We start from the raw sequence: 15,948 nt of genomic DNA on the forward strand, positions 1-15,948 counted from the left end.
GGTTATGAAAAGTTTGTAAAATAGTTAATAGTAAAATCATTGTTTACTACGTTTTTGTACTTGCATCACGGCAACTGCTTTTTTTTTTTTTTTTTTTTTTTTTTTTTTTTATACATATATATATACGTACAGGGCTTTGCACTAAATCATGATACTCTACTGGGGACCTTTCTAGGGTCAAGCATTATAATTATCATTATTATTATTATTATTATTTCATTTATAGCTCCAAACTGTTTACGTTTATATATTTTTTATTATTAATCCTACATGCTAAGTTACTGTATATGAATTGATTTTACAACTGCATACTTTTTCAAGTTTTTTATCAATTTTGTTTAATAAAAAAAAAAATTAAAAAAATGATTTGCCAGCTGCAATAATGTGCCTGCATGGTTTCCATGTTCACCATCCTCTCAAAAGCCTTCATATCCCAGCACTCCTTGCTTCCCTCTAAGCTAGTTGCTAAGCAACACCATCTTCTCTAAAATAGGGGGCAGAGGGAGCAGGGGATGCCACTCTTCTCCATGTGGATTTGTTCTGCCAACAGAATCAGGTCATTTGTGCCAGTGCCTGAAGAGAGTCTGACACCTCTGCTTGGAAGGAACAAAGACAGCTGAGACCCGAGCAAGAAGAAGGTACGAAAGCAGCTGTCAGAGCTACATCATCAAGAACTCCCAGGACTGGAAATCTAAAATTGTCAATTCGCCATGGCGTTTATAAAAACACTGATGCCAGAACCTTCGAGACTTTGTGGCACACAGTAAACTGCTCATCTGGTTTCTGGAAGAAATTGAAAACTGGAAAGCACTGGTGTAGGAGTGTGAAGATGGATTTTAAAAATCCCTTCCACAATCCTGGAACATGGTAAAATGTAATTTTCCACAATCTTTCGCAGATAAGACCATATAAGGCAAGGCATTTTTCCAGATGCTGTGTCAGGTAAGCACCTTGCATGAACATGATCATAGAAAGTTAAAGCAGTTAAGATCAAATGAGATGAAATAGCCACTGGGGGTCACCACTCTACCTCACATGGAGGTGTTTATGAAGAACCAGGCCTTGTAAACAAGAGACACTCTGAAGTACTGTATGCACCTAATAGTACTAGAAAAACATAAATAAATAAAACAGGTCTGGCTGAACCTTCTGAAGAATTTCTAGCTTGCATTCTTGAAAGTTATGGGGTTATTATAGGAACCCTTGAAGTGTTTTATATATATATGTATATATCCGAACCCCCTCGGTCCTTTCGTCACGGGCACCTTGTGCGACCGCACCAGTATAAATCTTACTCTGATTAGATGAGGTACATTCAAGTCATTGTATAATTGCAATTTTTATTTATTTATTTGTTTCTGTCTTTGAGAAATTAATGGATATGATGAATTATGAGTTGTCACAAGATTTCATGACATCATAATTATCATATCTAGTATGGGCTAAATTTGTCTTCTTCATTCGTTATGATATAATTTATGAAAGTGCTCTCTTTATCTGTTGTTCTCCTCTCGGTGTAAAGGGATCTTTCATTCTCATGCAGACCGGCTTCAAAAAGACTCTTACCCACCAGGTGAAAATGCTGAACTATGCGTTCACACATCAAACCCCAAGACCACAGAAGAGGGAGAGCAGGGAAGAGTCCATCCTCGCCTTTCTTGGGATTGTCGGAACCTTCCTCAACCTACTTGTCATTATCTTTGTCTACATCTATACTTCTCTCTGACAGTAGACTCTCACCAGAGTCCAGATCTGCCTTTTAAATATGATGAACAGTTATTAATATAAATTCATATTTTTTCCTCATGTTTAGATTTAAACAGTACAGTGCACATTTTGTTACTTATGATCAAAGTATGTCCATCATGTTCTCTATCAAAAAATAAAGATTTATAAATTTGTTCAGAAGTACTGATCTGGTTGCTTTGATCCGTTTATTTATTTATTTATTTATTTATCTATCATAACTTTAGTGTTGAATATATCATGTGAATGAAATACTTAGTATAGACCTTAGTCCATAGACCATATTTAATATTAAACAGGAATAAAAACAAAGAGCTGAGGGAGAAATCCAATGTGTTTAACATTATAACGATTGAAGTTATTTTTATACTTTACAAAAAATTGGGAGAAAAAGAATATGTGACAAAAGAAGAAAGTTCAAATTCACAGCACTCATAAAAGAGTAAAAAATAAACCTACCTACTACATTGTTGTGACTGAAGTGTGCATACAATAGGCTTGTTACTATCCCACGGGAGAAGATTTGTGAATGGCAGTGAAGCTACACTGATGCTGGTGGGTCACATGACCATGATGATGTGGGGAATGTAGTGCATCTACATTACATACTACGCACATTCATACTAGAACGTACTCCTTTAGCGATCGCAAAGTAATAATTACTCATGAGATTATGTGATTTTGGGCATAGCAGTGTTTTCCCATTGTTTTGGTAGTACTCTAAATTGTTGTAATAGTGTTTGTTTTATTGTTATTTCCTAATCACTGTCCAACTCACTGCATGTGTCAGTTTACTGTAGCTAAACAATATAGATACAGATTGCTACAGATATAAAAAAAAAAGGACATGTTATCTACTTCTGATTTTCTAAGATAAAATGTTGCTGAAATATTTTTATTATTACTCCATATTAATTGTTTATTACTTTTTTTTTTATTTTTATTACTCCATATTAACTAAATTGAATTATCGGTAACCAAACTGTCAATTGTGGCCATTGACTTTCATGGTGTTTTATTTATTTATTTATTTATTTATTTTTTAAATTAATAGCTACCATCAACTGTTCCATTGTTTTGTTGTAAATAGACATTGTTCATTTACATAAAGGCAGAAAAATAATTTAAAAGTACTGTGATTTAAAATGATTGTTATCATAGTTATATGGTTCAATCAGATTTTTACACTTAGATTCCACCCACTTCCACTCCAACTAATGTACAAGATTTGTTCATTATTATGAGTTGTGTGATTGTTAATGCAGTCTTCCTTGAGTATCTGTTTTCTCAAATATGCAAAAGCAATATAAGAGAAGCGGTCTGCTATGCTAAGTGCCTCCCCTGTGGGAATCAGGCAGCTGGGCATCAGCGCACACTGGGTTAATTAAAAGAGATGTGACATCATCTTTGCATTAATGTATCCCTACTGCTCTTTTATCATTGTGATGTATCAAGCCCTGGAGCTGAATGATGGAAACGCATGGAGGCCTGGTGAAAAGCCTTCAACAGCCTGAGAAATCCAGACAGAAAGAGAAGGAGGTGGCGGAGGAAGAAATAGAACATGAGTGGGAGGGAGAGAGAGAGAGAGGGAGAGAGAGAGAGAACAAACACTGAGTTATTTAAACTGCCTTTTAATTTTATATCTCATTTGACTTCTAACATTTTTGATGATGTCTGATGTTACAAATGTAATATGACATGTTATAGATATGTGTTGTACTGTACAAGACAAATACATTACATTATAAACTGAATTAATATGCATGGCTGTGTTATATAATCAAACATGCATTTAACAGGGTTGAGAAAGTAGGGTTTTTTAATAAATTTCTGGTTCTCATTCCTTTTAACAAATCCAAACAGTCCTATTATTTTGCCATTTTCTTTTCAGAGAACAAATCTACAAAATCTATTTGAAGAAGAAACAGTTCGCAAAAAAAGTACAAATGTAATTAGTACAATCCAATAATTGGCTTATATTGCATTAAATAAATAATATATATATTGTCACGGGAGGAGCACAAGACAGACACAGTGGGCACAGTTCTCCTCCAGATCGCGGGTCCGGCAGCTCACGTCTCTTGTGGCGCGGGAGTCCCTCAACGCACCCTTCCTGGACCCACGAGGACACCAGTGTGCATGCACGGGGAAGAGACCCGTCTCTCGAGGAGAGGCGCGTTGGGCTTTTAATCAGCGGCGGTGATGAGGCTTCATTTCCTTCAGGTGTGCCCCATCACACGCCGCCAGCCCTGTCTCGTCCAGCGCCCCTCCTCTCACGCACCCACTCCAGTCGGGAGCCTGGTGAAGGGCGGCAATTTAGGACGGGGTGCCGGTGACAACCAGGGAGGAGGCAGCTGACTCCTCACATTCCCCCTCCCAAGCGACATCCCCGTCATCAGGGCGCCGCCCACACGGGAGTGCTACTCCTCTCAACCAGGCTCCAAACGGTCGGAGTGGGCGGGGATTCCTCTCCGGGCGGTCCTCCCTCTCGCAGCGCACCGGAACCTCCGGGTTCTCAGGAACGTTTGCAAGCGAGAGGGAGTGACGTCACCAGATGTTTCCCAACTGCACTGTCTAGGCTCCGCCTTGCCCGCATTCTTCACCAGTGTCACGGGAGGAGCACAAGACAGACACAGTGGGCGTGGTGTCAAGCCTCTGAGAGGCTTTTATTAACACAAAATAAAACAACAAGGGGATAAAAGGTGGCCAAAGGGGAAAAGTGTCCAAAATAACAGGGAATCTGGTGTCCTCGTCGTGCTACAGGGTTCGTGTAGGTCGGGCAGTGTTCATGGAGGAAGGGTCCAGGTAAGGTGTGGAGTCCGGCGGCCGCACGCGCTCCCCTTTTTGGGAATAAATACAGGTGTAAAGCCATTTACAACAGCTATTGTCACGCTACATGGGGGCGAGGAGGAATGTGATACAGGAGACTTCTTAAACATGGAATTTTAATATAATCATGACAGGGAAACACAGGATCTCATGAAGAGATTACTGAAGACTAAAGCTGTAGTCAAGTCCAGCTTTGTCGAGTCCAAGTCAAGTCCAAGTCCAGGACTAGTCGAGACTGAGTCAAGACAAAGTCCAAAGAGGTTCGAGTCCAAGGCAAGTCCAAAAGTTTTGAGTCCAAGTCAAGACCGAGTCCAACAGGGGGGGAACAGGAGGGGAACAGGAGCCCATACCCTTCACCTCATCCCTAGTTTCCCAGGGGGGGAGGCATGGTCTGGGCCAACACTGGAGCAAACTCTGGGGTCTGGGCTGACATCAGGGGGGAGGAATGGTCTAAGCCGACACTGGAGCAAGCTTTGGAGGAGCAGGCACTTGAGGGTGCTCTGGAAGGTGCTTACGAGTATCAGATACTGGAGTGATCTTTTGTGGCAGGCTTGTCGCATTAATTTTTGTCATGGGCTTGCCATATTAGTGTTCATTGGGCTTGCCATATTAACGTCCTTTCGGCTGGCCACATTAAGGGGCAGCAGGCTTGACTTGGGGACGGCCAGCTGATGGATCCCATTTGGGATCGGAGGCTCTCCAGACACCGGATGACAGCGTCCTTCCAGCTGAGGTTGGTGGTGTCTGGGAGCTCTGCAGGGTGATGGTAAATCATCCCAATCAGGAACAGCATCACCAGAGTCTCCCCTCACATAACTGATCGGGTCATGGCTTCCCTGAGCATGTTCATTCATGAGACACTGGATACAAAAAGTTAAACAAAAGATCTTCAACAAAACAATAACCCGGGAAAAAGCTGTGGTGCTCTGTCACGCTACATGGGGGCGAGAAGCAAGGAGACACTGAAGACTTCTTCAACATGGAATTTTAATATAATCACGATGGAGTAACACAGGATCTCATGAAGACATTACAGAAGACGTTTAACAGCCAACAGCAAACTCAAAAATGGAACACTATTTATGCAGGACAAGACAATGGGAAGACGAGACACACCTGGGATCAATAAAATCTATATAAATAGCAGTTGTGGTACTGACAAACATGGTGTTCTGTTAACATTAGTGGAATGATGTGATACAAGAACCTTTGAAAATTAAACATCCTGAATTTCAAATTACATGTTTAATTGTATTTTGGGCCTGAGGAAATGTTTTTCTTACAGCAAAATGATAACAAAGCATCTCAAATGCATTTTAGTGACTTTTTTTATCACTGCAGGCATACTGTATGTGCAGTGTTTTTTATTTATTTTTATTTTTTTTACAATGTGTTCATCTGCCATCAGTGGTTGCCCCATTAACTTTAAATGTCATATGTGGAACATAGAAAGAAAGTGAAAGTGACGTGACATATAGCAAAGTATGGTGACAGCAGACGTGCTGTCAACCGATCAGAAAATTTTCACAAAATATCTGTTTTATGCTTACTATCAGGGTTAGGCGCTTCTATACCCTTGTTAATCAGCTATCATTTCCCACTGATTTTAGGGGGAGGGGGATATGGGTAGGGTTATGTTTAGGGGTAGGGATTGGATTAAGTCTATATTTTCGGGCAATAATGTTGATCCAGGAACATGCCTTACTTGCCAAAATCACAAGCGATTCCATACTCAGAATTCATACTCTGCATTTAACGCATCCAAAGTGCAAACACACACACACCCTGTGAACACCCATTTATGCACCTGGGGAGTATTGAAGGTGGAGAGAGTGCTATACATTCACACCCCCACCTACAATTCCTGCCGGCTTAAGACTCAAACACACAACCTTTGGACTTTGAAGTCCAAATCTCTAACCATTAGGCCACGACTTCCCTGAAAGAACACAAAAAGTAAAATAAAGTGTGACCCCTTATTTTCCTCTACTGAGTTGGAAACTCTATTTTTAGTGTTGGACCTTTGACCAAGATTGACAACATTAAAGGTGCGATATATATATTTTTTTGCTTGTTTCGTCCTCTAGAGCGATATAAGAGATTGACATTTGCTAGCATTGCTAAAAACACTTTTGGCAATATACTTTTTTTAACCTCTAAGTTAATATTAATATTTAGGCTGGGGAAGCTTGTCATGCATAACCATATTGAGGCAGATCTGCCCTTAGCCAATACACACAACATGTAATGAGTTATTACCCTGAGATATTCAGCTCAAAACCTACCCAGTGACTGAGATCAAAAGGAAGGTGCTGATTAACAGTGTGAACTCATCCATCAAAGCCTATTTAGCCTTCTGCTGAGGGAATTCCTCAGTGTTGCAATATCGTCTGTACTCCTCCAATTACTCATGTAGAGGTTTTAAAGGATTAACCCAAATAAAAATCACAGTTCTGTCATTATTTAGACAGGGTGATTCCAAACCCGCATGAAATTTCTCGTTCCTTGAAACACAAAATGAGAAGTTATCAAGAATGTTTGCATATTAGTGCATAGGGATCAAGGCCACCAAAAAATTATATATAGAGAGTATTGTTGAAACTAAACTGTGCAGGGCTGTTTGACACCCCTGATCTAAAACATGTTTTGTAGCTTGGCAATGTTCTCTGTGTACTGTTTTTTGGTCTAATAAGTAATATCTCCGTCTTATCCCAATAAGAAAATTATTGGTCATCCAATCTTTTAAATTTTTACACACTCTGTTTTTTGGTGATCTATAAAACTATAGATCTATGGATCTATGGTGTCGAAAGCAGCACTAAGATCAAGTAAAACTAGCAATGAGATGCAGCCTTGATCTGACGCAAGAAGCAAGTCATTTATAATTTTAAAAAGTGCAGTTTCTGTGCTATAGTGGAGCCTGAAACCTGACTGAAATCTTGTACATAGCCTTATAGTAAACAGTATTCTCCAGACACGAATGATTCAAATTCTCTACAAACTATAAACACGATAAATTTTCTTCCCCTCAAAGTTTTTATCTTCCTTCTTCACCCCCGACCTCCCCAACCCTGAATGGCCCTGTATGTGAATAATATCCATTATCTTCAACTCAAATGATCATTTCTACATGAAAAATACACAGTTCATTTTTTATGATGCAGAATAAATGAACATCCGAAGTTCAATGCCTCCAAAAATTTGCATTCAAATTAGATCACGCCCCCACACGCACCATGTGAGCAGTGGCTCTGCTCTGTGCCCTGTCCTGTACTTCCTTGGTACTGTCATCATCGTAGACTCCATCTGTTCATCTGCCAGGAAGAGAGATTTGGCATTAAGATTCATCTGTGAGCCCAAGTTATAAATCACATCTTGACTGGATGATAGCAACCAATTAGCAGCCAACAATGTGTGTATGTGTGCATGTCAGTGCTTGGTTATGAAAGAAGAATAAAAGAAAGGTATACAAGCCTGTAATTTGGATCTTTGGCATGGTGGCTTAAAGCTGAAGTGTGTAATTTTTCAAAGCTAAAACACATTCTTGCATTCAGGTTAATTATTCAAAGACTACAAGATGTTTGAGCAATCGTAATTATTTGAGTATCCTAATCAGGCCAAAACAGCAGCATTGATTTAACCAATGGGTTGTGTTTAGGGAGGGACTATTTGTATGTCTAACCAATAGCAAGAGAGGAAGGACAAAAGGGGAGTGTTCAACATGCTTGCAACTCATATTTAGTGCCACTAGAGAAATGCAAAACAGATTTCAGCTTTAAATTCAAAAGTTTATGACGTGACTTTAGAGATTTATGAAGTGTTTTGACATTTAGTTTTGGAAAACTTTTGAGAAATAGAGTTAAAATATTGTCCTTGAGAGAAAGAACAACAATCAATAGAAACTAGGGGTGTAAAGATACGCGTATTCGTATTGAACCGTTCGGTACGACGCTTTCGGTTCGGTACGCGGTGCGCATTATGTATACCGAACGGTTCGTTGGACTAATTAATTATATTTGAAAAACAAAAGAGAAATATAATGATATGCGTTCAACAAGGTAGCCCAATAACCCAAACGACGTAACAGGCAACGGCCCTGACACTCCCGAAGAAGAACAAAACACCAACTTATATGTTTATGTTATGTTATGACTCAGTCAGGCGCTCGCTCACTCAGTACGTGCTGAAGGCTCGTTGCAAAATGGCCAATGCGTTTAACAGACTAGAAAAATAAGATGACTCTCAAACATATTGTTTGAGATGCATGATTCCATCTATGAGCTGCTCGATCAGAGTGACATGAGAGCCCCTCCTTAGAACATTATTTGTAAATCCATGTTATGGTAAGTGTGCACGTGAAGTCTTTGCACACTTTCTGAAATCCACACTGTGGTAAGTTTGCACACTACACTAGTGCTCTGCATTATTTTTTAAATCCTATATAGTGAGGGCTTCGCGCGGTTGCTTCATTGCTTCAAAAAAAAACACCAGCGGGAATACTTGAAACATGTCAACTCATTTACGCCGACATCACCTTATTGTGTCAGTATCTGGGAAAAGACGAAAAAAAGGAGAAACATGCACGCAACAAACTATGCCTGCAGCATTTAGACACCAGTATTATAGCTTACAGGGAATCCAAAGTGCACCCAAACACCAGACCTGTTGGTTATTTTAGGATCTTATATTTCTGGTCTGTTAAATGCATTAGACATTTTGCAATGAGCCTTCAGCGCGTGCTGAGTGAGCGAGCGCCTTAGGGGCCGTTCACATATCGCTCCTAAAACGCGTGGAAAACGCTAAGCACATCTTTCTCCTCCTTTCCAAAGCGCTCGGACAGAAGCGCTCATGAGGCGTCTGTCTTTGCTAAGCAACAATGACGTGCTCTCTCCATGAGACGCGGAAATTTAAGCAAAGGATAAATGGATTTGCAGCTCTAAAAATCGCTTGCAGTAGCTCTGCTACTAAATTTATTTCAAAATTGCAATCCATATACAACTATGATCAGCTGTTCCTTCATCTTGGCTGAGTTTTCAACGTTGTTATGGGAAAGGATGAAGCTGATTGGTTAGTTCTTGTCACATGACCCGTGGTGCGCTTGCGGCATTCTGAAAAGTTGAGATGTTTTTGCATTTTGCTGTATCTAAAACGTACCGAACCGAACCGAACCGTGACATCAGTGTATCGTATCGAACCAAATCGAACCGTTACACCCCTAATAGAAACCAATTTGATCTTAAAAGCAACCTTACAAAATAAATAAATAAAGGAAAGCCTTTCCAACTATTTGGAATCTATGAAAAAAACATCTGATGTGGAATGACTTTAATTTAAAAAAAAAAGAAAAGAAAACAATGACAAATATATAAAAGAAACAGAATTTGTAAAAAAAAAAAAAAAAAAAAGAGTTCCCTGTTGATATTACACTCATACTGCATCTGCTTAAAATGCTGAGGGAAAAAGCCTTTTTTTCTCTCCTGAACTGAAGCCTTTTTTCAATCATGCAGTGAAACTGCATGGCCATTGGTTCGTGCAGTGTATAAAAAACGAACCCAGCTGAGCTGCACGAGCCTATGGCAGCAAACAATCTCACAGTGAGAACTTCAGTCTCATCTCTCTTCGCTCGTGTATAGCTTTCTTTTCAGAGAGCGATTTCGCCCCTGGAACCCTCCCACAAATGCAAAGGACTCGAGCCTCACCCCTGAGAGAGAGAGTTCTCCCGTTCTCTTCTCCCAGTCTGACCAGTGTCCCTCTGTCGGCACAAACGATCTGGTCTTGTTTGGGGGAAGTGAGGACGAGCTGCCTGAAGACAGCACATCATTGACAGCCTCAGACAACAGAGGAGCTCTTGGGCTCGGTGACCAACCCCACCCCCCTTGCCATCGTCCACACCCAGCGCCGCCAAAGACAGGATGGATGCCGAGCTTCTCCATATCCTCTTGAAACCGGTCTCCCCCTTGAAGAACTCTTGCTGGATAGAACAGGGTGTGGCCATGGAAATGCCTCAAACTTAAGTTGGGGCGCACTGTGGGAGGGCATACCGACTTTCAGCCACTGCTCGAAGACAGAGAAAGGCTTCCATATCAACTATCTGGAAATGCTAGCTGTTTGTCACGCCTGTCGGTTCTTACTGTCAGTCCTAAAGGGGCACCATGAGCTAATCCGTTCGGACAACATGTTGATGGTAACCTAAATAAATCACCAAGTAGGCCTCTCCTTGAAACACCTTCATCCTGGTAGAATGAAGCTACGCTTGCTGAGAGCGGTGCATATACCGGGTAAATTTAATCAAGGAGCAGAAATGTTATCAAGGAGCAATGTCCCCTCAGAGAATTTGACGCTCCATCCGCAGATGGTTCAGAGAAGCTGGCAGATCTTCGGTGAGGCCAAGGTACACCTCTTTTCCTCAGAAGACAACTCTCACGTCCCAATTTGCTATTTGAAGACCAGGGACACGTTGGCCCAAAATTGGCCCAACCTCCTTCTTTATGCATTTTCCCTGATTGCCCTGATCCCACAGGTACCCTTTCAGTTGGTCACTGTTGATGTTATGTCGAATGAGTGATGAATTGGAATCTGGCCTAGATAGACCAATCCACTTTGAGTGTAAATAAATGAGCCAATGCACATTGGCATGCGATTATTGCATCCAGCTGCCGCTGATCACAGCATGAGTATTAGTAAGCAGCAGATGCAGTGCATATTAAACATTTTGCTTAGCAGTTCTACTGTTCTGCTTCTGACCTTCTGCTTATCGAGTGAGAATCTACTGTTCGAGTTCAAGCACGCTCTTGTGCTGGTGGTACGGCACTTCAGCGGCAATGGTTTTCCCTTGTCGAGTGGGCTGCACACATCTGGCTGCACTACCCACTGGGTGTGTTGCAGGCAGACATCTCCACTATGCACTTCAGCACATTAAAAGAGCATTTCTAGAAGAGCATTCATGGGTGGAACATCTTTCTAAAGATGCTTGCCAATGCCTAGATTTATAGTTCTCTCTTGCGGCAGCCGGGGGCACCCTACTTCTGTCACTGGTCGAACTGGTCTTAAGGTGATGGTGAGGAATTGTCGCTGTCCCCCCATGTCTTCACTAAAATTGAGGAGGTGGCCTTTGTTTACCTGAGAGAACTACATTCTCAACTACCTTGATGACTGGCTCATACTCTCTCAGTATCAGGATCAGTTGTGCGAACACAGGGTCTTGGTTCTCTCACACCTCAGCCTGTTGGGCTTTCAGGTCAACTGCGAAAAGAGCAAACACAGAGGATCTCTTTTATGTGTATGGAGTTGGACTCGGTTGAACAGACAGCATGCCTCAAGCAGTAACGTGCTCAGTCTGTGATGAACTGCTTTAATAAATTCAAGAGCCGAATGATGGTGCCACTGAAACAATTTCAGAGGCTCCTGGGTCATATGGCACTTATGGTGACAGTCACACCACTGGGGCTGCTTCAAATGAGATCGCTTCAGCACTGGTTCCATGGCTGAGGCCCGAGATGGACATTGCAACACGGCACTCCTGAGCTGCCCGACTGGGTAGCCAATGAGCCGTCTTGAGCTGCGCTTCTGCGAGAATGGCGACTCCATCCCCAGACGGTCTAGCTGATTTGGAGATGTTTCTGAGCAACTCAAGTAGACCTGTTATCCTCTTCAGAAACCTCTTACTAATAGTTATTCTACTCCCTGACCAAGGGAACACTCGTCACGGATGCACTGGCATACAGCTGACGGCGGGGCCTTTGCAAATATGCATTTCGGGGCGGCAGTGGCTCAGTGGTTCACGTAGGTTGTCTACAAACCGGAAGGTTGGTGGTTCAATCCCCGGCTCCACCTGAACAAGTGTCGAGGTGTCCTTTAGCAAGACAGCAAACCCAGCTGCTCCCGACGAGCTGGATGGCGCCTTGCATGGCTGACACGTCGCCGTCGGTGCATGAATGAGTGAGTGAATGGGTGAATGTGAGGCAATTTGTAAAGAGCTTTGGATGGCCATGGGTCTGTTGAAAGTGCTATATAAATACAGTCCGTTTACCATTTCCCCGGAGGACAAGGAGCAGGTCATGTTAGTGGTGCCATATTGGCCCACCCGGACCTGGTTCCCGGAACTAATACAGCCCCTCCTTGGCTGTTTCCTCCAAGGAAAAATATAACGACTCAGAGACGGGGCACCCTTTGGCACCCACGTCCAGAACTCTGGAAACTTCATGTATGGTCCCTGGACAGGATGCAGTGTTTCTAGGTGACCCACCCAAAGAGGTAGTTGACACTGGTGAATGTGATTTCACCAAGTACAACATGTTGCTGGATCAACATCCTTGTTGATCATGGAACAACATTCCTATCAGCCAATCAGAATTGAGGTATAACTTTTTAGGAAATATCTGTTTTAGGCTTACGATGCAGAGTTAGGTGCTTCAACACCCTTGTTAATCATTTCACACTGATTTTAGGAAAAATTATGGGTAGGGTTAGGTTTAGGGCTAGGGATTTGGTTAAGTCTATATTTTTTGTTTTGTTATAGTTATGTTGATCCAGGATCTACAAAAGATGTTGATCCAGAAGCATGTCTTACTTGGCAAAATCATGGCTAGTTGACACCATCACATCAGAGAGAGCATCGTCTACGAGACACACTTCCACTTTAAAGTGGAACATGTTCATTGAGAAGTGTACTTCTCACCGAGAAGGCCCCGAAGATGTCCAAACAGGGTCGTGCTGTCCTTCTTGCAGCAAGGGTTGGAGCAATGTCTGTCTTCCTACACTCTCAAAATTGATGTCACTACAATCGCTGGTAGCCACGACCCCACTGAAGAGAAGTCGCTGGGAAGCATGACCTGATCACTAAAGCAGGGCCCATTTGAGCCTTTGCAGACAGTCAAGCTGAAGTTTTTGTCAATAAGTTCGGGCCGGCTGACTTTCAGGGAACCTCTGAGGCCCTGGCCCGGCTATGTGCCCAAGATTTCCACCACTCCTTACAGGGATCATGTGGGGAACGGACTGCCCCCGGAAGAGCCAAACCCGGCACTAGTTTTGCTCTGTCCCGGTCTAGCCTTAAGGTGCTACGTAGACCGGACACAAAGTTTCAGGACCTCAGACCAGCTCTTTGTCTGTCATGGAGGCTGGCAGAAGGGGAATGCCATCTCTAAGCAAAGGATGGCCCACTGGATAGTGAATCCCATCACCATGGCACAGGGGGTGCCCTGTCTGTTAAGATTGTGAGCTCACTCAACTAGGTGTTGAATCCTCCTGGGCGCTGGCTCATGGCACCTCGCTGGCAGATATCTGTAGAGTTGAGGGCTGGGTGACCTCTAACATGTTCACTAGATTCTATAGCTTTTGTGTGGAGCCGGTGTCCTCTTGTGTTCTCACCTCAAATGGGTGAAGCATTGAGAGGTCCCGGCTTTGAGTCAGCTTGGTAAAACCGCTCCAGAGTCATCTGTCATAGTTCATCTGATGTGACGTCTCCGTTCCCTCCTTCAGGGAACGAGGGTTACCTTACGTAACAGAGATGTTATCAGGTGAATCAAGGAACAAAAATATAAGGTTTTCCTGTTGGCTGCTCTCTGGAAGAACCAGCTGTAGCTATGGGAGCTGAATGTTGGTAGAGGCCCTTTAGCCCATTCCATTGAGACAAGATCTCCTCTCTCAAGCGAACGGAACAATATTGCACCCTCGACCTGACCTGTGGGCCCTACATATCTGGCCGCTTGACGGGAGCCTTCAAGCCTCCCAGAGTGAGATTTAAACACAATATATCAGAGGCTAGATTTGCATTTGCAAATTGCATTATATTTTAACATAAGAGCAGATGGCATTTGTAACTTGAATGTGTGAAGCTTCCAGTGGTTATTTTTCCTGTATAAAAAACAGTCAGTTATGTTGCTTGACATCGCAAACTGGTAGTTGTTGTCATATAGTTTTAACTTATATGATTATGAACATCCTGGTTTGAATTAAAAATAGTAAAACCGAGACTTGGTTTAAGATCAGAGCTCAACCCTCATTATGTTTCTACAGAGAAGGAAAAAGGGAGAGATTGGGAGGTGGAGGGACAACTGCTGCTTATGTAGACTCGTAATGATGACTGACAGGACTAAATGATAAGTCCTCCCAAACATACATCTGGAACTTAATTTATTGCACTTTGTTATTCTTCTAGTTAGTCTAGTTAGTCTTCTAATCAGTAGTGGCCAATGAATTGGAAGTTTCGCACATTCACTGAAAACAGCTTACTCCATCATTGCAAAATAAGGTGGATACTGAACTGTATGGTTCCCATTTTCACTTGTTAATAAATCTAGAAGCTGTTGTTTTTACTCGTAGGCAAACGCTAATATTCAGGTACATATTAGTTTGTAAAAGGTCAAAGTAATATGCAGGCCATGATTTTCTTCACTGCAGATTATGTTGACAGGCTTTTCCCACAGCAAATAGAGCAAATTTGCAGCTGAGCATATTTGCTGTAGACAGTTTTCTCTGCCTTTTGATGTTCAGTGTTTATGGCTTCTATAAGCCTCACTATCCTTAGGGACCTGACCGTATTGTGACTGACTCAGGTCATATTGACCTCCATTCTTCCCACCATCAGAGATGGCAAAATCCATCGTTACAAGAGTAATAATTAAATTCAATTCAAATTTCACTAAATAGTTAATTTGTGTTTATTAATTTGGTTTAGAATGAGAATTAGTCCTGCTGGTTAGAGCTAATTGTGGATAATTGTGGACATCCGGTTTGTCCCATACTCTCTTTAGCTGCTTAAAATTCAACTGAATCACACATTAAATGTCAGGCAAACACCTCAAGTTTGGACGTGTCTAAGAGGAAGCATTAAAGGTCAAGTCACTGTGTGATTAGATACTCAACTATAATACTTTGTGACAGGCATTTACTCTGTAAAGTTCTCCGTTATTGAACAAAAATGCAGATTTTCTTAAATAGGTTGTTTTGTTCGGAAACTTGATTTTTCTAGATTTTTTATATGAATCTTATTTAATAACATTCAAAGGTGGGAATAAGTTCTATCACCTCTAGCTATAGTGATTTGTAATTTGGTATTCTGAAGCAGTGGCAATGCATATAAAGGGCCACAGCTGTGGTGAGGTAAATTGCTGGATATTTCCTCATTAAGGTTCTCATTAAAATGGGAACCAACCAATTCTCATTAGTCCTTCCTTACAGTGAGGGAGACAAATCTGAAACTTCCTCAAGGTTGTCTTTGCTCTCTTTGTATGCTTTGTCTACTGTTATTGTAGTGATCATCTTTGTGTGTAAAATCCTCTTGCAGATAAAAGGATTCAACAAATTTAAGGAAACTGATTTATTTTACATTTAATATAATATAATATAATATAATATAATATAATATAATATCTA

The sequence above is a fragment of the Carassius auratus genome, chromosome 20 (genome assembly GCF_003368295.1).
Source record: "Carassius auratus strain Wakin chromosome 20, ASM336829v1, whole genome shotgun sequence".
Lineage (NCBI taxonomy): Eukaryota > Metazoa > Chordata > Actinopteri > Cypriniformes > Cyprinidae > Carassius > Carassius auratus.